The 25250-nt window shown below is 45.5% G+C and overlaps 1 protein-coding gene across 1 annotated transcript in view; it reads right to left on the reverse strand.

The window, feature by feature from the left end:
• Positions 1-23757, reverse strand: part of LOC110595361 (PDZ domain-containing protein 2-like) — a 93141-nt gene extending 69384 nt beyond the window's left edge. Inside the window, exon 1 of the mRNA XM_021710715.1 lies at positions 23670-23757. The gene's annotated coding sequence lies outside the window, so the exon portion shown is untranslated. The remainder of the gene's footprint in view (positions 1-23669) is intronic.
• Positions 23758-25250: the final 1493 nt, after the last annotated feature.

Consider the following 25250-nt stretch of genomic DNA (forward strand, 5'->3'; position numbering starts at 1 on the left):
GCTTGGAGGCTCAGTCTGTAATCCCAGCACTTTGGGAGGCCAAGGCGAGTGGACTGCCTGAGCCCACGGGTTTGAGACCCACCTGGGCAACTTGGCGAGACCTTTTCTCTACAATAAATAAAAAATTAGCCGGGTGTGGTAGTGTGTGCCTGTAGTTCTGGCTACTGGGAAGGCTGAGGTGGAAGGATCACCGGAGCCCAGTAAGTTGAGGCTGTGGTGGCCTGGATCGTGCCACTGCACTCCAGTCTGGGCGACAGAGTGAGACTCTAACTCAAAAAAAAAAAAAAAATCCTCATCCTTAGCCTCTTCATTATTAATAAATATTTATTGACCAAACACCACTGCAAGACTCATTTTCTAAGAAACGGAAGATGAAAAAGCAGGAAAAAATTGCAGAGGAGTAGGGGTACTTTGATGACATTTGAGGTTTTGTTTTTTTTTAAAGATTAGTCTATACATATATAAATGCTAGTTGTGAAGAAATTTGTACTTTCTGGTTTATTTTTTCCTTATTATGTTCGTAATAACTTAGAGAAAGAGAGAAGAGGTAGTTCTTTGGAGTCAAGCTTTGCATTTCCAAAAAGCCCCCCTGAAAGTGCACTGTATATTTCCAACTGGAAGCCATAACCTATCAGGACATCTGAAGGGCACACAGTTGGGAGAGAGAAGGACACAAGCCACGCCAACTATGCAGACAGCCCCATGCAGGATGCCCTGAACACTTTCCAGGCCGTTCTCATAGGGCTCCCCCATGAATACATTCAGATCCAATCTGCCTTCATCAGTTCCCATTTCCAAACCTGGCACACTTGCTCCGGAGGCATGGTAAAGTCACAGTAAAGGTCCTTGTTCTTATTTAGTTCCAAGCTGTCCCCTTTTGCTTCACCCATCAAGATGTGCTCAGTCATCAGTTACCTCCTCCAGAAAGTCTTTCCTGACCATCCTAAGCTATTTTCTGGTCTCTATCATGCCATGAGCATATTTTGATTATAGCACTTTTCTCACTCTCTTGGGATGTTTTTGAATATACATCTGTTTCCTCCATTAGACTGAGAGCGTAGAATGAACACCTGTTACCCTTTGGGGCTACTCAGCGCCAAACTCTTCCTGTTTGCAGAGCTTCCCTTCTCAGAGATCCCACAGGTCTTCAAGCAAGAAGCGACACACTTTGTTCTCCCAGCTGTCCTTGAAGCTAGGGTGCAGACACGCGAACTGGGCTCTGCCATTCAGAAGTGAGAGGCACGAACCAGCAGCTGGCTTGGGGAGGCCATTTTGGCAAAGGCAGCAGCAGATGCCTAACTTTCAGAGACAACAGCAGCAGAGGCTCTTAAAACAGTGCCTTGTGCTCAGCATCAAACATTGGTGCCTGGGTGCCACCAGGAGCAGAAGGATCTCCACTGGAGCAGTGCGTTGCCTGGACTGGCTGCTTTGCTTCCAGGCCAGTTCTGCCTCTGCCAGAGCTTCTTTAAGAAATGATTTCTGGCAGGGATTAGTAGCTCAGCCTATAATCCCAGCACTTTGGGAGGCCAAGGCAAGTGGATTGCCTGAGCCCGTGGGTTCGAGACCCACCAGGGCAACTTGGTGAGACCTCATCTCTACAATAAATCAAAAAATTAGCCGGGCGTGGTAGCTCGCGCCTGTAGTTCTGGCTACTTGGAAGGTTGAGGTGGAAGGATTGCCTGAGCCCAGCAGGTTGAGATGCGGTGGCCAGGAGCGTGCCACTGCACTCCAGTCTGGGTGACAAAGTGAGACTCAAATCAAAATAAATAAATAAATAAATAAATAAAAGAAATGATTTCCCTGTTTAAATCGGCTAGAGTTGATTCAATGGCTTGCAACCCAAATTCTTAACTGATAACTGAGGTCTTCAAGGCAGGGATGGAATCTCATTCATTTCTTCTCTCTCTCTTTTTTTTTTTGAGTTGGAGTCACACTCAATCACTCAGACTGGAGTGCAGTGGACGCTCACAGCCGCCACAGCCTCGGCCTGCCAGACTCAGGCATCCTTCCATCTCAACCTTCCAAGTAGCGGGAACTACAGGTGTGCTAATTTTTTGACTGATTGTAGAGATGGGATCTCGCCAAGTTGCCCAAGCTGGTCTCGAGCCTCTGGGTTCGGCAGTCCTCTTGTCCCCCAAAGTGCTGGGATTCCAGGCATGAGCCACCTCGCTCAGCTTCATTCATTTCTACTAGTCGTATCTAGCAAAGTGTTAGGCACATTGAAGGCACTCAATCAATTATGTTGAATACATGAAAATTAGATGGAGAAGCCAGACTGTATGTGATTAGTTTCTCAAGTCCTCTTTCTTGCAGCGATCATTAACAAGTATTATTTGTTCCCCAAATGTTCTAATTAGAGAAGACACACAGGGATGTTCTTCCCATAATGACTCTCAAACTATATTCCTTTGGAATATTGGTGACATTTCCACTGCTAAAACTGAGTAATAGTGAGTTTTTCTAAATATATAGACAGAATTTATTCAGGACAAGGAATTTTATCAGTTTCAAGCTGTCACTCAGAAACTTTTTAAACCTCTGGCAACTGCTACTGTTTTGTCAGCAAGTGCAGTGGGTGAAAAAATAATTGTGCAAGTTAGCAAGTACTGTAGCAAAAACTCAAAACTGCTAGTCTGCTTAGTTCAACAGTTTTCCCTTTCCCTGTGCCCATTTTGTTCACCAGGATTTTAGACAGTACACTTCACATGGCATCCTATTTTCCGCTAGTAAAGTTGTTCCTAGTTCATACAATGAAATCCAATGAGTCAATATTTTATTAAATGAACACCGTTGGCTCACAAATTCTTGATCACCTGAATTTTTGAGAACTGCAATTCTAAGGCCTTCTCACCCCCGTGCTACCCTTCTATTATATACTGAATTGTGTCCCCGGCCATAAATTCACATGTTGAAACTAACTCCTAGTACCTCAGAATGTGACTATATTTGGAGATAGGACTTTTAAAGAGGTCATTAAATTAAAATGAGGCTGTTACGGTGGGCTGTAATCTAATCTGACTCATGTCTTTATTTATTTTTTTAATCTTTATTTATTTATTTATTTATTTATTTTTTGAGTTAGAATCTCACTCTGTCGCCCAGACTGGAGTGCAGTGGCCACTCCCACAGCCTCGACCTGCTGGGCTCCGGCGATCCTTCCGCCTCAGCCTTCCGAGTAGCCAGAATTACAGGCATGCGTTACCACGCCCGGCTGATTTTTTTTATTTATTGTAGCGATGAGGTCTCGCCTGCCTAGGCGGGTCTCGAACCCGCGGGCTCAGGCAATCCACTCACCTCAGCCTCCCAAAGGCGCGGGATTACAGGCTGAGCCACCGAGCCCGGCTTTGACTCATGTCTTTATAAGAAGAGGAGTTTACAACACACAGAGAGATACCAGGGGTGCGTGCACAGAGGAGAAAGACCATGTGAGGACACAGTGAGAAGATGCCCAGTTGTAAGCCAAGGAGAGAGGCTTCAGGAGAAACCAAACTTGCCAACACATTGATCTTGGACTTACAGCCTCTAGCACTGTTAGAAAATGAATGTCTGTTGGTTAAGACATGCAGTCTGTGGAACTTTGTTTTGGTAGCTCGAACACACTAAGACAGCTTCCGTTCAAGCCTCTTAGCCCTAGATGGGAGTCTGCTGACACATACAACGGAACCTGGACTGAAGGTCTGACTGCCAAACCTTCTTCTCACAGGCCCATCATCTGCTTCAGTTTGTTGTCCACATCCTGGCTGAGAAGAGAAGGTGGGAGATTGAATTATGAATGTGATGTAGGAAACACACAGATGTCCTCCGTGAATCAGTGGGTTCCCAACTTCACTCTTTCACACACGCATCCTTCCCTCCTCCTTATGCCCTTTTACGGCACCAATACCAGCAGGCAGAGTGACCTTTAAATTCTACTAATGCGAATGAGTGATATGGGGGCACTGACAGCACAGTCAGCCACATCAGAGGCCTCTGGAAGGCCCAGAGGGAAATCAGAAGAGGAAGAGACACGCAAGGAGGAGGCGGGAGAGGCCCAAACAAATGGTCTGCCTCAAACTGTCCCTGGGCCTTATGCTGGCTCTAGGCCCCTTTCAGAGATAGTGTTTTTGTTGTTGTTGTTGTTTTTTCTAGGAGCAACAGAGCATCTGAAAAGGGACTACATGGCTAAGCCCCTAGGAAGGCTTCTGCCTCACCCTGCCAGACACCCCTCCCACACTGCGTTCTCTGCTTTGAGTTAGTGCTCAGGGCACTGTGTGTCACAGAGGATAGCCGGAATGGGCGTGTCTTACTCTAACCAAGCTCTAAGAGGAGCAGGTAGGGAGCACAGCCACATAGTGTCTCTCTATTCAGTCAGTAGCAGAGATGGAGAAGAAGGGACAAACTCAGTGACAGCTCTAGAAAGTGAGCAGAACTTGATGGCTGGGGGCCAAGAGGTAGGGAGACAGGAATAGTACAGGAAGGAGTTAGGCTCACTTAAGATCTGGCTTAAATGGCCAGGTAGACCACGGGCCATTCTCTGGGAGCAGGGACCCTAGGAGAGCAGGTTTGGAGATGTCTGTGGCTTTTATTACTATGACATCTATCATGCTATAGAAAATGTATTTATGCACCTCTTTCTCAGACAAGACTGTATTCTCCTTGAGGGCAGAGACTGGATTTAGGCACACCTGTACACTCTAGCCATGAGTTTGGAGCATTCATGCAGCACTCAATAATAAATGTTAACTGAGCATTACACACCTTCAGCATGCACTCAGTAACAAACATTAGTTGAAGCCCTACCATGTGCTCAGGACTAGCTCAAGTACTGCACTCAATCTAGAACTACAAAGGCCAGCGATAGGCAATACTCAATACATGCTAATTATCTCTTGGGTACATATTTTAAAGGCTGGTATATTAATTGTTTTCTTATTTTCTGTATTCTTGATGCTTTGGCATCTGGGGCCTTGCTGACTAGGGAGACTGTCCCTCCCAGGGTTAGCCAGTTCTTAGAGATAAAAACCACTTGTCTTCAGTGCATCTTTCATTGTAAACCAGTCAATCAAGAGGCTATACCTGCCCCCCGACTACCTCCTTGAACTCCCTCATTTATCACTCCAGGGCTGGGTATCAGACAACTAGAGACAGCCCCTATGCCCCAGAGACCACTGAGATTATTCAAAGTCGCCAGTCCTAAACCTGCTTTCGCGGCCTTTCCCATTCCTTCCCTCTATCACCATGAGAAGGACATCCCCACTCTTTCCGCTCTCCTCCTCTGCCTCCTGACTGACCCCCATGCTTCCCCATGTGACCTTCCGTGGTGTGCTGCGCCTCCTGTTTCTAAGGATCTGTGAATCCATGCTTCTTCCTTCATGACAGTCATTTCCACGTCTGCATGTCTTGCCATACCTGATTAAAACAAATCCTGGGTACATTTGAAAACAGATGGTTAAATGAGAATAAGCATTCAGTAACTGTAAGTTAACAATGAATTTCTTCCCAAAAGTGCAAAGCACATCTTTCTCAAAAGAGAGAAAAGAGGTGTTAGTTCTATCTATCATTATGTTAAAATTGGAAGTGAGAGAGAAAGATAGTTTTGGGAGAAGATGGGCCAAATCTAGATATAGGCAGTCCCCAGTCTCATGTGAGATCATGGGTTTGAGGCAAGAATGGAGGACAAAGACATCACAGGAGGGAGGGCATCCCATGTCCCCTATAGACGCTGGGTGAATGCAGGACGACTCAGGCAACACTCGCTACATCAAAGTCAAAAGTCTTCCTTTTCAAGAGTGACTTTATGAGAGCCACACCAACCAACCAACCGACCAACCAACCAACCAAGAGATGAAAGAAACATCCCTTTTATATGTGTATTTCTTCATGGTGGCATCTTCAGGATTGCCTGAACCCAGGAGGTCAAGGCTGCCAGAATGATGAAATGAAGTCTTGGGTACATAAAGTATGTGACACAATTTCTGGTATTGAGTGAACACTTAACAAATCATACTTGCTAATTCTGTCCTTAGCAATTGGTAAAATGGATTCTACAACTAAGTAGCTTTTCTAGTGAACAACTTTTAGATGATCAATGATCAAAATGTCAATAAAATGAAATCCATTCAACATTATGGCTGGTCTACTTGTAATTTCATCTTCTTTTGATGACTCTGAATACACTTTAAGATGTCATCCAGCTTCTAATATGTTATGAATAAAAATTGCTTCTGGATCTTAGTGATCATAAAATATATCTTGATTTATTTTGATATATTTTGGATGTGCACAAGGGGACTCAGAGGATGCTAGGTGACCCTCAGAATTGCTGGACCAGGAAGAAGTATGACTTATCTATGGGGCATTCAAAGACCTATGAACCTTCCCAGGTATCTCAGCCATGTGTGTTCATCTCCAAGGAAGAAACAATCTAATCTGGAAGAAATGCTTTTAAGCTGGACATGGTGGCTCATGTCTGCAATCCAGCACTTTAAGAGGCTGAGGTGAAAGGATTGTTTGAGCCCAGGAGTTCAAGATCAGCCTGGGGAACATAAAGAGACCTGGTCTATGGGGAAAAAAGAAAGAAAAAAGAAATTCCAAGGGCAGGATTGCCTGAACCCAGGAGGTCAAGGCTGCAGTGAGCCATGATCGTACCACTGTACCCCAGCCTGGGTGAGAGTGAGACCCTGACTCAAAAAAGGAAAAGAAAGAAATGCTTGTATAAAGTCTTCTTTACTAGAGACCTGAGAGGAACAGACAAAAAAACAGGTATCTAAGATCATTACTCAAAATTGGATGTTAATTTTCCCACCTTGCCCCTTCCCCACCCCCATGGATCTACCCAGGTTCCACAGAATTAGACATTTTACTTATTAGAAATAAAGTAACATAAGTCATATGTCTATTTCTTCACATTTGTGTCTAGGGACTTTATGTGCTCAAACAGATGAACCCAAATCGAGCAGTAGCATGACTCATAGGAATTCTGCCAAGTCCACCTTCTCAGTTTTGAGTTCCAGATACAAGAGTATAAGCACCCGATAAACATTAGTCCCCAAGAGGCAAGAAGTAACAAAGTCTTTCCTTGGGAGGTGTGAGGTTGAAAAATAGGAATCTTTAATCACCTGCTCTCATTCCCATAATAGTTCCTCCTACCTCCTCAATGACACTATTTCCCTCCCTGGAGCCTTTAAACATCGCCCATCCATCCACCAGAATACCGATGTAACCATCTGTAGACTGATAATCCAAACAACATACAACAGCAAGGACTGCAGAAGCCTAGACACACCATCTTTAAGATTTTTTAAATGGGGATAAAATTTCGACATGAGATTTGGAGGCGTCAGATACCCAAGCCTTAGCAGATACCAAGATGCATCCTTGACTTCAATGCTCTAATAGCCTAATTGGGTATACTTAGTATGCAGATGAAAAGATAATTAACAATGCATGGTAGTACCTCATGGTGGAAACTCACTCAACCCAAGGTTATAGATCCAGAAGCCAGGGTGGTCCAGCAGAGCATGAAGGAGGCAGGCTTTGGAGGCCAGGCAGGCTGCAGGCAGTCACTGAGAAGGAAACAAGCCCTGCAAGTGGGGCATGTGAGAAAGCCCATGGCAAACTTAGGAGCCAACAAATATACATGTCTCCCTTCTGGTATGAGCACAGCATGGTCAGACTGTAGAATACATCTAAATGGTATGATGTCACCCCTCCATTCCATAACCAAGAGAGACACGACCAATACATCATGGTGCTGAGGCTTGATGTGTTCTCAGTCCTTCTCAACACTGATTCAGGCAGCCATTCATAGTCCATCAGAGTCGGCAGATTACAAAGTCAGAATTATTTACTGACAGAATGTCAAGAGGATTTATGTCATTACATCTCATGTCTAGAGTCAGAAGGAGTTTTGATCTTGTGGTGCAGTTAGGCTGACATCTTTCCACTCACAAAGGTCCTCTGGCATCATCACCCATCATTGCTCTTGATGTGACCCCGGACTCCAAATCCTTTCTAGTTCTGCCAAAGGGGCCCTGTAGAAGCTTACCCCCAAAGAGGGCAGTCTTCAGCTCCTTCTCTTTCTGTGCCCACACACCACCTCCCTATTGAGAAGTAGTCTACTCCTCCATCCCTCTGAATCTGAGCTGCTCTGAGACTGCTTGGCCGATGGAATGTGGCAGAAGTGACAGGGTGCCAGTGCTGGTCCTAGCCTTTAGTAGTTTTGCTTCCTCTCTCTTAGAAACCCTGAGCTGCCATGGACAAAATCTGGTGACTCCACTCAAAGAGACCACATGGTAAGACCAGATGCAAAGTGAACGGCCTGTAACTACAGAGAGAAAGGGCAAGAGGCCCAGTCATTCCAGTGGCCAACTGAACCCAGTCTTTCGCTGTTTGCTACCAAAGTCTCTGATCTGAGAGTGAAACCTTCCTGGGACCTCTGGACCATCCCAGCCACGAGCTGACTCCCACCAAGAGACCCCGAGTAAATCAGAAAACTGCTCAGCCAACTTTTGCCCAAATTCCTGGTCAAAAAGACCAGAAGCAAGAAATGATTAACCTCTTAAGCCTCTAAATTTGGAGTGGACTGTACTGTAGCAACAGACAACCAGGAGGGTCTGTGCATGGGCCCTGCTCCATGGGCAACTGCAAGTGCTTCTCAGGGCTCTAAGCTCTCGTGCTGATCCCCGCAAATCCCCTGTGGCTTACCACATCCAATACAAGTCAGGGACCTATGTTCTGGACCAAGGCACTACACTTCTGTTCACCCACAGCCTTGGCCTCAGCTCATTGCCAACTTTTCTCCTTTAAGTCGACATGTACAATGTCTCAAGAACCCAAGTTAATTACTGACTTCAAGATTCAGAGGTTCCAAGTGTTGTCTATTTGTGATTCTATTTTTAACGGATACAAAGGGCAAACCTCTCTTCCCTCTGAGGCTGGTGTCTTTGAAAGTTGGTTCAGATTCACAAAGAAAAACCTCCAAGTCTGCTGTCAAAATCCTTACCCCACACCAGTCGCAAGTACTCATACAGGAGGGGTTTGGCCCGCTGAAGTTCACTGGAGCCCCACAGTTCACAGGATCCAATGGGCTCATTCAGCAGATAAGGACACTGAGACTTGTCAATGAGGCATGCCTAGTTCACAGTCACAAGGAAGGGGACAAGGGTGCAGCACACTCCTGTCTAGAGTCATAGTTCAGGAGTGACTTGCTACTTCCACCTCCCTGCATGACAACACCAGGGAAATGTTTCCTCTGCACACACACTGACTTGTATGTGTCCTTTAAAGTCCCCTCAGTTTAAGGCACATGTGTGCTGTTGAACACAGGTTTGCTTCTGCTTTGGGGTCTTTATGCAAGAGTAAAAAGACCCTCCCCTCTATTTTTAACTCTCCTTCCCATCCTCTACCACACACATACACAGTAGCCATAGGGCACAGTTCATTTTTTGGTTTAGTAGTATGCGTGGGGACCCTCTGCCCTTTAATTAGGTTGGATTGCATATTCTGGTGTAAAGCCACAAAGGATGAGGCTTGCTGGTTTTGTTTTTAGCAAAAAGGACAATCCACATCCCGCTACCAATATCCATCTACTGATGAACCCAGCGTCTGGAAATACCTTTAACTGCTCTGACCTGTTTGAATACTAAGGTTTGGAAGCATCCCAGAAAGAACCAGCTGATGGAAAGAGTTCCTCAAACATAGTTATTATCACAAGGCATCACTGGAACTTATTGCACCATGTACTTTTTATTATAAATGACAACTTCCTCCATGCCATACGCCATACGAGGTGTTTTGCAAATGGGTTAACTTCTTTAATCACCACAATGCTCTGAGGTAGGCGCTCATATCTCTATTCTTTATAGAGGAAGAAACTGGGGCTCAAAGAAGTTTAGAAACAAGCACAAGGTGACCAGCAAGCAAGCTGCAGAGTTGGAATGTGGTGAAAAGTTCTACATGGATTTTGTACTAATATTGCATAGATTTATTTAAGCTTTACCACCAGGATGCTGCACTGATTTACTTCGACTCATCTGCATAGGATTCATAAGTGTGATTCATGTCAAACTTACAAAACTGTGACTCACATGACAGTCTCCAAATGCTACTGGGATCACAGAAAAGTCCAGCAACCAAAAGGGAAGTTCAAATAGTTCATGCTCCTTACATGTATTTTTCTTTTTGCTTTATTTTTATTTTTTTACGTGCATTTTTCAAACATCATGGAGGAATTTCGTGGACCATGGTTCTGTTTCTCAGAATTTCCCTTTACCTCTAAGCCATTTCCTTCAAAGTCTGCCTCTGCTCTTCTCTTTTCAACATTTGCCCTAAATCTCCTCCTCAGATAGAAACAGAGTTAGGGGTGAGCAGCTGCTCCCCTGTGTGTGAGTCTCCAAAAGTTGCTCCCTTTCAACTGGCTTTTAAGGAAACATGTTGACAAACCTTTCTTTATGACGTTGTAAAAGATATTGGAGGGAACTTGGTGGAAGGCAAGGCCACAGAGTCAGAAGGGTGGTGCTTTCCCTGAGCCTGTGTTTTCCTACTATTCAAAGCGTGCTAAAGAGAAAACCAGCCCATAATGAACCCTGGATTTAACTCTCTCACAAAGAACTAGAAGAACCATTCAGTCAAAGTAAGAGGGTAGGGAAAGGGAAGAAACTGAGCAGAAGCCCTCCTAGGTAGGTAGGCGAAGTAGGAGAAAGGCTGGGAAGATTCCTATTAATAATTTCTACTCTGTCATATGCACATTCTGGGTTTGTTTATCTTATTTATCTATTGATTTATTTTCCAAACACAGAGTCTCTAGTGAGAATCCTGTGAAAAGCTCAGGAGGGCAAAACTCACAGTAGCTTGGCATAAGTTTTATACACTGTCTCCCTTAAAAAGAAAGGCAAAATTATCTAGGGAAAGAAGAACTGTCTTCCACTTAATAGCAATGGAAGCTAAGAAACAAGTCTCCATTTTTCCAATTGCTAAATACTTTCTTTAAAAAAAAAAGTTAGGCTGGGCTTGGTGGCTCAGCCTGTAATCCCGCGCCTTTGGGAGGCTGAGGTGAGTGGATTGCCTGAGCCCATGGGTTCGAGACCCGCCTGGGCAGCGAGACCTCATCTCTATAAATAAATCAAAAAAATCAGCCGGGCATGGCAGCGCATGCCTATAATTCTGGCTACTCGGAAGGCTGAGGCGGAAGGATCACCGGAGCCCAGCAGGCGAGGCTGCGGTGGCTGGGAGTGGCCACTGCACTCTAGTCTGGGCGACCGAGTGAGACTCCAACTCAAAAAAAAAAAAAAAAGTTAGGTACATTTTTCTAGGTCTTATTACTGTTCCAAAGCTCATGACTTAGAAGAAGGAATTGAATGAATGTCATTATTCCTACATCCTCTGAAAAAATATTATAAAATCCTTATTATATTATTATCACAATCATTTAAAAATAATTGGCTAAAACTATCCAGGCCATCAGGACCTAAGTTGGAAGGAGAAGACTAAAGCTCTGGACTTTCTTTTTTCTTTTTTGAGTCAAAGTCTCACTCTGTTACCCAGGTTGGAATACAGTGGCATGCTCAGGGCCACCACAACCTGCTGGGCTCAAGGGATCCTTCCGCCTCAGCCTTCCAAGTAGCTGGAACTACAGGCGTGTGCCACCACATCTGGCTAATTTTTTTGATTTATTGTAGAGAGGAGGTCTCGTCAAGGTGCCCAGTCTAGTCTCAAACCCCTGGACTCAGGCAATCCTCTTGTCTCCACCCCACAAAGTGCTAGGATTACAGACGTGAGCCACCGCACCCAGCCAGCGCTGGGTTTTCTTAATGTTTTATTAAAGAAGCACAAGATTAGGTCTGAGCTATAGGCGGGCTCAGGTTTAAAGTCTAGACTCAGGCCCACCATGTGGCTCAACTCTAGGGCACTCCACTCATGATGATGTGGTGAATCTTGCTCCTCTGCATTGATCAGTACACAAGATGTACGTGGCAGACCAACTTCACAAGTAAATCATGATTTTTCAGAAATAGTATTTCCTCTTAGGAAGAAACAGAAGCATCAATTCTGCCTTGAAATAGCTTTGGGATCTTTGGGGAATCTTCAGTGGATGCAAAGTAAAAAAAGGAAGAAAAGCAATAGCTTTGGGGACTATAAAAGTCAGTTAAGAAAGAATAAGCATAATCCAAGCCCAGAAGACAGTCAAAGAAAAACAAACGCACAGGCTCCTGCCACGTGGCCCCTCTGCTAGGATGCCGGCTTCCCCTGGGTCATTTATGGTTGGGACCAGATGCTGTAAATGAGGGGTCTGTGGTGACCACTGCTGTCCCCCTACCATCTATTCCCATGACGTGCAATTTTCATTTATAATTGCGGGTGAGTCATATCTGTGTTCACAAGGAGACAGGGAGGGGCCACAGAGGGCCAGGGATTTAGATAAATAGGTTGCAAAAGATACAGTGAAAAATGCCAGACCAAAATTGAAGAGATTGAACTTGATCAGTTCAAACTATATGAGCATGCCTTTCCCTGCCACCCCCAGCCTGCTATTGTTATATCCCTCAGAGAATGAGGGTCACTGAGAGCCGCTGTTACTATCAAGGTAGGGGTGAGATGGCTCTCAGATATGCGAGGACAGAAAAAGGCGCATCTCAGAATTGGTCATGTCGCAAGTCTCTTCTAAAAATGAACAACTCTGTGATGCTTTAGGCTTCTGGGATCAAAGGTCACGTTTGCAGTAGTTTTAATGTGGGTGTGAGCCTATCTTTCTACAGAGGTTGTATAAGTCTTCTCAGACTGCCATAATGAAATACCACAGACTGGGTGGCTTGAACAACAGGCATTTATTTTTTTACAGTTCTGAAAGCTAAAAGTTCAAGATCAAGGAGCCATCAGGGTTGGTTTCTGGTTTCTGGTGAGGCCTTCCTTCCTGGCTTGTAGACATTCACTTTTCACTTTGCCTTTCTCCTGGGTGCATTTGGGAAGAGAGAGAAAGAGACAGAGAGACAGAGACAGAGAAAGAAGTAGGAAGAGGAGAGAGAGGGAAGGAACGAGGAGTTCAGGTGTCTCTTCCTTTTCTAAGGACAACAGTCCTATTGTATGAGGGTCCCTTTTATGACCTCAGTTAATTTTAATTACCTCCTTAAAAACCCTACCTCCAAATACAGTCAAATTGGGGGTTAGATCTTCAACACATGAATTTGGGAATGGTATGGGAGGAGGGGACACAATTCAGTTCAAAACAGAGGTTATGGGTCTGAGAAGGAAAGGACAGGCTTGCTTTGCTTTGAAGTCAATCTACTTTCTCCCCAAACTCTCTCTTAGTTCTCACCATACCCTTTACCCATGTCAGGAGGTTCCTACCCATTCAGCACATGCCTACCTGCCCAGTGTGCTTCTCTGCCTCCCCTGCATTCCAGACATTCCTTCAAACTTCTGCTCGCATAGGTCTGCTCCTTGAAAAGACTTCCCCATCTACAACAGACAGAACCTGTCCCCACTGCCTGTTAAACCTGTTATTTATAAATTGAGGTCTTCCCTGAACCTGTTACCCTATGTTCTTTCTCTATAAGGAAGCTCAGAGTCAAAACTGCATCTGACCACTAGCAACATATACAGGACCATAATGGCAAACATCTTGACTACCCCCTTCATTCAGCAAATATTTATCGAACACCTACTACATGCAGTTATTAATTCCACCGAGATTGACCAGTGAATAAAACTGGCAAAAAATCCTTCCCTCATGGAGTTTACATTAACTCCATATATTTCTCTTTGCCTTGAATTCTTCCATTTCTATAATATTTATTGTCTTGTGTCTATTTCAATCATATGGTACTTGAAAATATTTCCCTTATTAAGCTGTGTACATCTATAATTCATTGTACTATATATTTTTCTTAAGGGTCTAATTGCCTTTAATACATAGGTAGGGTCATTGTAAGGAATAAATTAGATGATACATATAAAGTGTCAAGCACAATGTAGGAGCTCAATACAAGGTTCAAGTTTTCTCTCTTGTTAAATCCCAGATCTTCTTTAAGTTCAACTTCAAATTCCATCTCTCTCTAGGGGTCTTTATGGCCAGAAACTGCAAGAATTGTCTCTTCTTTTTCTATCTTCCTGTAGTACACATTCATCCACCATATAGTTTATACCTTATTATATTGTTTCATATGCTATTTTCTAATTCATTCCTGTGTGTAAATCAGGCTTTCTTAAGGGTAGATGGTAAATTTCAAGAGGGAACCAAGCACGTATGATATTTTTAATCCATACAGTACGATCCAGGTTTACACAAACCAGGTTTACGTAAGAGATGAAATAATGTGCCTTCTCTCCTCCATTCTCACTCTCTATTTTATTTTTAAAATCTGGCCCTCTTTGCAAAACAATATGTGGTTCCTTAATTGGGGTGAGGGAGTTCTTCTGCACTTAAAAGGTAATTTGATTTACATTACTAGAACACATTCATCATTTCCCATGGGGAAAAAAGCAATGATACTTCAAACAAAAGAAATATTTCACATGATTAAGAGCAGAGAAAAAAGAATATTACAGTATTTTCTATAATAGGAAAAAATCTGCAGTCAAAATATTTGAGAAAAAGAGCATTAGTTAAAGTTAATTATGGTGTATCCACTGGATGGAGTACTATGCATTCTGGTTTTTTTTTTTTTTTTTTGAGTTGGATCTCACTCTGTTGCCCAGGCTGGAGGGCAATGGCATACTCACGGTCACTGCAGCCTCGACTTGCTGGGCTCAGGTGATTCTTCTGCCTCAGACTTCCAACTAGCTGCAACTACAGGCACGCGCCACCACATTCAGCTAATTTTTTTGATTTACTGTGGAGATGAGGTCTCGCCAAGTTGCCTGGGCTGGTCTCGAACCTGTGGACTCAGGTAATCTTCTCACCTCGGCCTCCCAAAGTGCTGGATTATAGGCGTAAGCCAATGTGCCCAGCCATTTTTTTTTTTTTTTGAGTTGGAGTTTCACTCCATCGCCCAGACTGGAGGGCAGTGGCTGCTCCCGGCCACCGCAGCCTCGACCCACTGGGCTCCGGCGATCCTTCTGCCTCAGCCTTCCGAGTAGCCGGAATTACAGGTGAGCGCTACCACGCCTGACTGATTTTTGATTTATTGTAGAGATGAGGGCTCGCCAAGTTGCCCAGGCGGGTCTCAAACCCGCGGGCTCAGGCAATCCACTCACCTCAGCCTCCCAAAGGCGCGGGATTATAGGCTGAGCCACCGAGCCCGGCAAAGAAACACATTTAAAGGCTCTTTAATGAAATAGGAAGATGCACAAATGCACTGTTATGTTGAGAGAAAAGGATCAAAATGCAGAGTATGATTCTGTGAATATTCTGTTTACATATATACATACACATAGAAGAAAAGATTTTTAAGCCTTAGAAATGAACACTATGAGTGGTGAAATTATTGATGAAAATTTTCTTTGCTTGTATATAGCTTTTTCTTTTACAATCAGAAAAAGAAGAATACACATTGTGTTGAAAAATGAAATCAAAGGAGAACTTCTAGGCAACACTTTTGGGGACAGAAGCTGCACTGAGAAATCGTGAGAATTACCAATTATCCCGAGTAGGGTCTGGCTCTCACCCCTGGTCCTAGTGTGCAAAAAATGTTCCTTTAAGTCATAAAGGCTGCATTTCTTTTAAAGCACCCTGTAATTCAGGCTTTCCACAAAATCCAATGACTGTTCTTCACAATTAAGGCCAAAGCTTCCTGGATATAAAAACAAGTACTCTGTCCTTCCCATTCGAGGAGCATGAAGCCCATGGCTACATGGACGGGTGGGACTGAGAAGACCAGCTGGTGGCTGATGGTCATTTCCATAAGAAAACACGGAGGGCCACGGGAGATAAAGCAAATGTGAGGGCACAGGCCATCCTCCGCCAGGCCCTCTCCTCTGCCCCGGCAGACTTCCAGGGGAACCCATAGCTGCCCTGCGACACCCCCTCCTGAATCCCCCAGCAGCATCCATGACAGTATTTTTAACAAGGCATAAAACTTGCGATTCTATTAAAAACACATGTCTCTTGTTTCAAAGCACAGTTAGCAACAGCCACTGATAGTCAATAAACACACCATCAGCCAAGGGAACACACTCATTCAACTCCAAGTCTCAAATGCTGAGTATTGTATTTTTACAAAGAAATGCAGGATCTTCTGACTGGAAAAAATTTTGAGATAACCTCTTGGGCTTTATCTCCGACCTCTCGAGAAGACTGTTCAACCTGCTTGAAAACACTAACCATTCCCATTTTTACCATTTCTCAAAGAAGAGAAAAGATCAGTAGGGCAGAATTTTAAAAGGAAGGAGAAGGGAAGAGAAGGCGAATGAATTATAGAGTGAGCAAAGGGGAGCCTGACTTCTGCTCTTAGATCTATCATAGTCAGTGCATGGCCTTGGAAATTCTGTGGGTCTTGCTTAGACACCTTTAAAACAAGGGGAGAACTGGACTGGCTGAACTCTTAGGTCCAGGGTCTAAGGCGAGGGACTTGGGCCCTGCCAGTAGACAAATCCAGCCTTCAATCTCTCTCCCCACTTAAGAGCTGTGTAGTTTCACTTACCTAAGACTCAATTTTGCCATCTGTATATTGGAGAAAACAAGGATGCCTCCCTTGGGGGATTGCTTGAAGATTATGCGAGATCAAAAAAAAAAAAAAAAAAGCCACTAACGGAGGACTTGGTACAGAAAGTCCTATAATGACCATCCCCTCTCGACTCCCGGTAATGCTTTGGTAAGGCTCATGAGAAAGTAAATATGAAAAACAAATAAGTTAAGGTTTGGGGCGGGGAGATTGAGACAATCAGCCAGCACATAATCGAGAATTGATTGTATATCTATGAGCTGCAGTTTCTGTAGGAACAGAGACCACACGGCTGCTCAGAAGTCAGTTCCACACACACAGCTTATCAGGTATTTAAATGTGTCTCCTCAAATCCTGATGTTTGGGGTGGAGAGGAAAGCAAGAAGGGAACCTCCAGATCAGATATTTTAGACTCCAGGAAAGGAAACAGCCCTTTATTTATCTGGGCTCCCCAGCTTGCTAATTAACTCATGAACTGGAAACTATTCTCATGTGTCGGTGCTGGCACATCTTCTCGTTATTAGAAAACATCTGCTCATTATCCTCGTGGTTTAGAATGTGAGAGAAAACCAGAGTTAAGTTCCCAGATGCAAATGTGTGGCATCAAAGCTGACTTGGGGCCTGCTGGCCCCATGCGGAGAAGGGGGCTTTGGGAGATTAGAACAGGTATTGGCTTAGAGCAGGCACTGGATTTTCTAAGTAAAACAGGAAGAAGGCTTTCATGTCTGAGGCTGCAGAAGGGATTTTGAGCACCTGTGTGTGTAAGTGGGGGCCTGTCATTGAGTCGGGCAGGGAAAAGCACTTTTCCAGGACTTAGCTTTGCCCCTGTTCCACATAAAACCCAGGTTTCAGCCACTGGACGAATCTTTATGGAGGACCCGCTGTGTGCTCTGCACTGGGTCTATACAACAGCACAACCCCAGGAGCTGGAGACGTAGATCTCAGAATACGTTGGCTCTGGCACCAGAAGCACACCTGCGCCCCTTGGGCACAGCCAGAGGCAGCCTGTGTGTAAGCTGGTCACTGTGTCCTGTGAATGGAGACTAGGAGACTGGAGCATAATCTCTCCCACCCGCTTCAGTGGAAGCCCAAGCTCAGAGCATGCCTACTCCTGACACTTCAGAAAGACTCCCTCCCTTTTCCTCACCCAAACTGGTCGCTGGCCTCCCTGGTCTGCCCAGGTCTGAAGGGTTTTCGAGGATGTGGGACTTCGGATGCCTGATAAACTAGATGAGTTGGTCACTTTAGAATGTCTCATCCTTCTTCCCTTTTTCTCCTTGGCTGCTTCACCCTTCCCTCAGTTGATAGACTAATATAAAACAGTTGGAAAAAAAAAAAATGTTTCCTTGCCTCAGTTTCCCTATCTGTAAAATGGAAAGAATATACAACTTCCTTTTCCAGGGATGTTGGAGATATTAGGAGTGCACTGCAGGGAATGTGGCCACCCTGGCCTGAACAAACTGCACACAGGGATGAGACAGGGACCACCTAGATAAAAGGATCAACAGAAAGAGGTAGGGGGAAGGTACAAGGAAGCAGGGTCATAGGAAGGGAACAGGAGGCCCAAACTCCCTATCTGCAACCACTGGAAACCATCTGTTTAGCTCAGAGGCCTCTCAAGCTCATCTGCCTCCAATTGTCTGCCAGCCCATTTCCTCCTTGGCCTCCACCTCTGTCTCTGCTCCCTCCCGCCTCCTGAAAGGCCCCACCATGTGTCCCTGGCCTGAGTCTGAAGTCAGACATTATCTTGGTTCTCTCCCTCTCCTAATCCCTCTGAGCCTAGCTTACCTTCTCACTGCGCGGAGTCATTCTCCCAATCTCAAACACTTTGTCTCCCCAGGCCATTCCCACTGTCTCTGCCAGGCTGTCATTCAGGCCAAATCACTTGTCCACTGCAACAGGCTCTTGTCCCATCTGTCCCGCTCCAGGTCAGCCTCTATTCGGAAGCCAGTGTGGTCTTTCTAACATGGAGCTGATCCTTAAGACCCTTCAAGTGTTCTCAAGCGTCCAGGACTCCATTCAAACTCCCCAGTTTATTTCCCAATCTCCTTTGCAATCTGGTACCTCTGAGCTCCCTGGACTATGTCTTTGCCCTCACTTCCTATCCTTGATTTTAGCTATGGTGAACCACAGGTGCTTTCCTGGGCACTCCATGCTGCTTCATACCCCTCAATCTTTAAAATTTAGTTCAAAAATGGCCTCCTCTAGAAAGCCAGCCCTTAACCCACCTCACACTCACCTTCTTAAGGTTGTTCTGGATTTAGACGCTGCTCTTCTTTCCTGCCCCAGGACTCTATACCACATGAAAGCTATGGGTTATGTATGTGTCTTTGTCCCCTACAAGAATATAAATGCTTGTCTGAGCCTGCGGGTTCGAGACCCGCCTGGGCAGCAAGACCTCATCTCTACAATAAATAAAAAAAAAAATCAGCCGGGCGTGGTAGCGCATGCCTATAATTCCGGCTACTTGGAAGGCTGAGGCGGAAGGATCGCCGGAGCCCAGCAGGTCGAGGCTGCGGTGGCCGGGAGTGGCCACTGCACTCCAGTCTGGGCGACAGAGTGAGACTCCAACTCAAAAAAAAATAAAATAAAAAAATAAAAGAATATAAATGCATTGAAGGCAGGGACTTCAAGTTACTTGACTTCTTATCTCTAATGGCAGCTCAGGACTTGGAGCATATGACAAATATGTATTGAATGAATGAATGAATGGGAACCAGTAGCCTTGTCCATCCAAAACCATACCAAATCCCAAAGTAGGTCTATGGTCAGGAATCAGATCTTCTCCATCGCCAGAGAACAGAAAATATGCCTTCAAGCAAAGCTAACTCCTTCTCCTACCAGTCCAGCTCTGCCTCAAACCACAGCAGGAGAAAGCATGGGGTCACTAAATTAGGTTCTGAAAGCAGATGACCCCAAAGCTACCATCTGACACTGCAGGTACTTCCTGTGTAACCCTGAGCCACCTGCTTAATTCCCATGCCTTGGAGTCCTCATTTATAATGTGGGGATAATAACCACATCTCAATGTGGTGAAGAGTAAACAAGAGATGCTTTACATACATTCCCGCTTAGTGGGCACTCAGCCTCTTTTCTCAGTGTTGTCCAAACAGAGTTAGAGCCTAATAAAATCTGTGTCTGCAACACATACAGGCAGCTCCTTCTGGGTAAGAACTCATCTAAAGAAATGAGGAAGGAGGACTGGACTTCCTGGACAGGACCCCTGGAGGCACCCTGCCACTTTCCAGAACAGTCTGGCCAGTTCCAAAGGTGTCAACGCTTCTTGACTTGGAACACAGGACTCTCAGAGACCTCCTGGCACCCAAGGGGCAGTGTGGGGTCTTCATGCCCATGTACCCTTGCCCCTGTCCCACTGGTTCAGTGCCAGAGGAACAGATTGGACAGTGGGCTCCTCCCCACTTTGAAGAGCACCATTTTCTGTAAAGAGACACAGAAGAAAGTTTGAAAAAGAACATGAGAACATGTTAACAGAGGTCATCCCTGGGGACAAGATTCCAGGCAATTTTTTTTTAATCTTTATAATTTTTCCTATTTTCTAAACTTTCTACAGTGAATTGCCTCAATGGTTTGAAAACAGGTTCAAGTCAGGCTTGTTGGCTCATGCCTATAATCCCAGCACTTTGGGAGGTGGAGGTGAGAGGATTCCCTGAGTCCATGGGTTCGAGACCAGCCTGGGCAACGTGACAAGACCTCATCTCTAACAATAAATCAAAAAATTAGCTGGACATGGTGGTGCACTTCTGTAATCCCAGCTAACTGGAAGGCTGAGGCAGAAGGATTGCCTGAGCCCAGCAGGTCGAGACTGCAGTAGCTGTGAGGGTGCCACTGTACTCCAGCCTGGGTGGCAGAGTGAGACTCTGACTCAAAAGGAAAAAAAAGGAAGAAAACAGGTACAAACCCTGTATTACACTTAATAAAGGCCCAGTGTCTCTGATCCCTCTCAGGCTGACAGCAGATGGACCCCCAGTCAACTTTGGTCCCTGGGAGCAAAACCAAGTTGTAAGTAACATCCAATTCTTTCTGGAATCTCTGAGAAAGAAGGCTGAGGCCTCTGTGACCTGGGATTCAGAGAGGCTGCGATAACCCTGAAACCTTTGGATCATTAAGCAGAATTACTACAGCCTTTAAGAGGTAAACTGAATGAAGACTCTCTCCCCAATATAGGATGGAGGCTCATTCAGGGTACTGTGTTAGTCCACTTTGTGCTGCTATAAAGAAATACCTGAGGCTGGGTAATTTACAAAGAAAACAGATTTATTTGACTCACGGTTCTGCATGGCACTGGCATCTTTTGAGCTTCTGGTGAGGTCTCAGGAAGCTCACAATCATGGCGGAAGGCAGAGAGGGAGCAGGTATGTCACATGGGGAGAGGGGAAGCAAGAAAGAGAGGAGGTGCCCAGCTCTTGTAAACAACCAACTCTCACATGAACTAACAGATCGGTGACTCAGCCTGTAATCCTGCGCTTTGGGAGGCTGAGGTGAGTGGATTGCCTGAGCCCGCATGTTCGAGACCCACCTGGGCAAGGGAGACCTCATCTTTACAATAAATCAAAAAATTAGCCAGGCATGTTAGCATGCGCCTGTAGTTCCAGCTACTTGGAAGGCTGAGGCAGAAGGATCGCCGGAGCCCAGCAGGTCAAGACTGCAGTGGCCGGGAGCGGCCACTGCACTCCAGTCTGGGTGATAGAGTGAGACTCCAACTCAAAAAAAAAAAAGAACACTCTCATTACTGCAAGAAGATCACCAAGCCATTCGTGAGGCATCCACCGCTGTGATCCAGTCACCTCCCACTAGGCTCCACCTCCAACCCTGGGGGATCACATTTCAACATGAGATTTGAAGAAACAAACACAAGAACTATATCAGAGTTGTTCCTATTGGTCAGTGCTTGTCGGTAAGAGAAGCCCAGAGCTGGGGACAGTAATGAGGAGAAAGGTGCTGAGGCTGAGAGATTTCATTGTGTGGCCAAAGGACAGGCTTCTAGGAAAATTTACCACTTGTTGAAAGAAAACAGTGAGAGAATCATTGCTTCACCAAAGGTCCTCAGGTTGCTTGTGAAGGGTGTTTTGGGCTCTATTAAGAAGAGGTGCAGAAGAACTTCTCAAATTGTAAAATCCCTTGCCTGCCTTTGAGCAACTGGCTCACATTGTATAATTTTCTTTTCTTTTCTTTTTTGAGTTGGAGTCTCTCACTCTGTTGCCCAGGCTGGAGAGCAGTGGCACACTCCCAGCCACTGCAGCCTCGACCTGCTGGACTCTGGCGATCATTCCGCCTCAGCCTTCCAAGTAGCCGGAACTACGGGCACACACTACCAGGTCTGGCTAATTTTTGATTTATTGTAGAGATGAGGTCTCGCCAAGTTGCCCGGCTAGGTCTTGAACCCATGGGTTCAGGCAATCCACATGCCTTGGCCTCCCAAAGTGCTGAGATTTACAGGCTGAGCCACCAAGCCCAGTTGTATAATTTTCTTTAAAAAAAATTATTCAATTCCATGTTGTTATATAACAATGATCATTTCATAAAGGCTTTGCAGTTTAAAGATTTGTCAAAGAACTAAAAATGGGAGCACAGACCACTCTACCAGAAAGACACCTGCACTCGTATTTTTATCGCAGCACTATTCGCAACAGCAAAAACATGGAACTAACCTAGGTGCCCAGCAACAAGAGACTAGATAAGGATGATGTGGTACATATACACCATGGAATACTACGCAGCCATACAAAAGAACAAAATCATGTCCTTTGCAGCAACATGGATGGAGCTGAAAGTCATTATTATTATTAATAATATTATTATTATATTATATTATTATATATATATTATGGAGTTGAAGGTCATTATCACAGAAGCAGAAAACTGAAGACAGTATGTCCTCGCCTACAAGCAGGAGTTAAATACTGGGCACAAGGAAAAACAGACAATGGGGACTCCTAAAGGGGAAAGAGGGAGGGAGGGAGTAAGGGTTATAAAACCACTCTCAAGGTCCCATGGTCACCACCTAGGCGAGGGGCTCAACAGAAGCCCAAATTTTACTGTCACGCAATATACCTATATAACAAACCTACACACATACCCCTTTGAATCTAAAATAAAAAGCATGGCCAGGCTTGGTGGCTCAACCTGTAATCCCAGCACTTTGGGAGGCCAAGGTGAGTGGATTGCCTGAGCCCGCGGGTTCAGGACCAGCCCAGGCAACTTGGCGAGGCCTCCTCTCTACAATAAATCAAAAAAATTAGCTGGGCATGGTAGCACACACCTGTAGTTTTGGCTACTTGGAAGGCCAAGGCAGAAGGATTGCCAGAACCCAGCTGGTCGAGGCTGCGGTGGCCCAGAGCGTGCCACTGCACTCCAGTTTGGGCAACAGAGTGAGACTCCAACTCATAAAATAAAAAGCATATAAGTAAATAAGTAAGTAAATAAATCAATAAAAACTAAAAGGGCCTTGACAGATGAAATCCCATTTGCTCCTCTCCTGAGGCTGGGCAGCAACCTGGAATAAGTGCTTTCGTTTCTTGCTTTCCAGGTAAGAAATCTGAAATGCAGCAGTTAAGCAATTTTCTCAACCACAAGGACAGAACAGGGACTAGGATCCAAGTCTCCCAGCTTGTGAGTAGAAGCTGACTATCCCTTCACTGACTGTGTGTGGGGACAAGTGAGTGAACTGGAAAGCAATTTCCCTCCAGTGGCATCTATACTTTGCTAACAAAGCATCTCCTGGCTTGAAGCTAATTCCTGAAAGCCGCACATGCACAGACTGTGGGCTTCCTTCCGAGCTCCCTGCTGGGGGTGGCGGGAGAATGCCCAGCCCAAAATCTTCATCAGTGGAAGGGACAGAAAAGAAAGTGCTTTCTCCCTCTCTCCCACCCCCACCCCCACCCACAGACTCTTCACTGGCTCTGAGCAGGTAGAGGGCCCGGAAGTCTCAGGTCCAAACATTAAGGGCATAGCAGGGCCCTGCCATGCTGCATCTTCCCCACTGGGGATTTCACTTTGCACACCCAGATCCTTGCCAGATCCGAGAGCTGCCTCTTCCCAGCCTGAAGTTAAAAAACAAACAAGCTGCCTAACCTAAGCCAAGCAGCAGCCTTAACAACAGCAGCATTCACAGCTGAAAAGGAGAGCCGTCCCACGCGGTGGTCTGGGGAAGACGCTGATTCCCCCAGACAGCGGCCGGAGGCCAGTTGGATGCGGTAACCGGATCATGAGCTGCACCACTCAGGTGCTGGCGAAGGGCCCTGGCAAAGCCTGGATGTAGTAAAGGGCCTGTTGGAAATAATCCTCATGCCTGAGTCCTCACACGCGGCCCACGGTCCTCCACTGGTATGAGGAATGGCACAGTGCCTCCGTGTACTGGCTGGCGTGAGCTAGCCCAGTAGCCTAACAATCCTGGGGACAGAAGGCCACGAGGATTCCAGAGCTGAGAAAGCAGAGAACTGTCCAGAGTACAAGTGAAGGGTGGAGTCAGGCCCGCTCCAAGGCCCCTCTGTGGTGCCTTTCCTGGCCAAGCTCCACAAAACCCCTAGACTCATCTGCATTTCTTTACTGCTTTGTATTGTCACTGTCATTATCATCATCATCATCACCACTACCACAAGCAGCATTTATTGAGCACTATCATCATCATCAGTACATTCACTGAGTGTTTTGAGCCAGACAGTGGTCCCCAAAAAGGTATGTCTTCATCCTAATGTCCCGAACTTATGATGGTTACCTTCTCTGAGAAAAGGGTTTTTGCAGATGTGATGAAGTAAGGATTCTGAAAGGAGGCACTTATTCTGGATTCTCCAAGTGGGCCCTAAATGCAATGACACACATTCTTTTTTTTTTTGAGTCAGAGTCTCACTCCGTCGCCCAGGCTGGAGTACAGTGGCTCGCTTACAGCCACCCCAGCGTCGACCTGCTGGGTTAAGCGATCCTTCTGCCTCAGTCTTCCAAGTAGCCGGAACTATAGATACACGCTACCACGTCTGGCTAATTTTTTGATATATTGTAGAGATGAAGTCTCACCAAGTTGCCCAGGCTGGTCTCAAACCCCTGAGCTCAGGCAATTCTTTCACCTCGGCCTCCTAAAGTCCTGGGAATACAGGCTTGAGCCACCGTGCCCAGCCAACACGTACTCTTATGAGAGTAAGAGGGAGACAAGACAGACACACACGCAGGAGAAGGCACAAAGAAGAGGAGGTGACAATACGGCCACCAGGGCAGAGACTGGAGTGATATGACCACAGCTAAGGAACGTGTACGGCCACCCAAGCTGGAAGACACAAAGACAGATTCTCCCCTAGGGCCTTCTGAGGCTCAGCTGACATTTTTATTTTGGGATTCAGGCCTCCAGAGCTGGGAGAAAATAAATGTCTGTTGGTTTAAATCACTCAGTTTAAGGTAATTTGTTTTGGCAGCAAGGAAACAAATATACAGAGCATCACACATCATCGTCATTGTCGTCGTCATCACCATCATCACAGGTAGTCTGTACTGAACAAGCACATCTTAAGCCCATCAGCACATTCCAGCCTCCAGGCACTTTGAGGGGTTGTCCAACAACTCCATGAGTTATTCTCATTTAACAGATGAGCAAACCGCAGCTTGGTGAAGAACCGGCCAAGGTGGTTTGGACCCAGCTGGAACGCAACACTACATAGACTGCTC

This window comes from Carlito syrichta, unplaced genomic scaffold, assembly GCF_000164805.1.
Source record: "Carlito syrichta isolate Samal-C Ts95f unplaced genomic scaffold, Tarsius_syrichta-2.0.1 Scaffold297646, whole genome shotgun sequence".
In the NCBI taxonomy this organism is placed as follows: domain Eukaryota; kingdom Metazoa; phylum Chordata; class Mammalia; order Primates; family Tarsiidae; genus Carlito; species Carlito syrichta.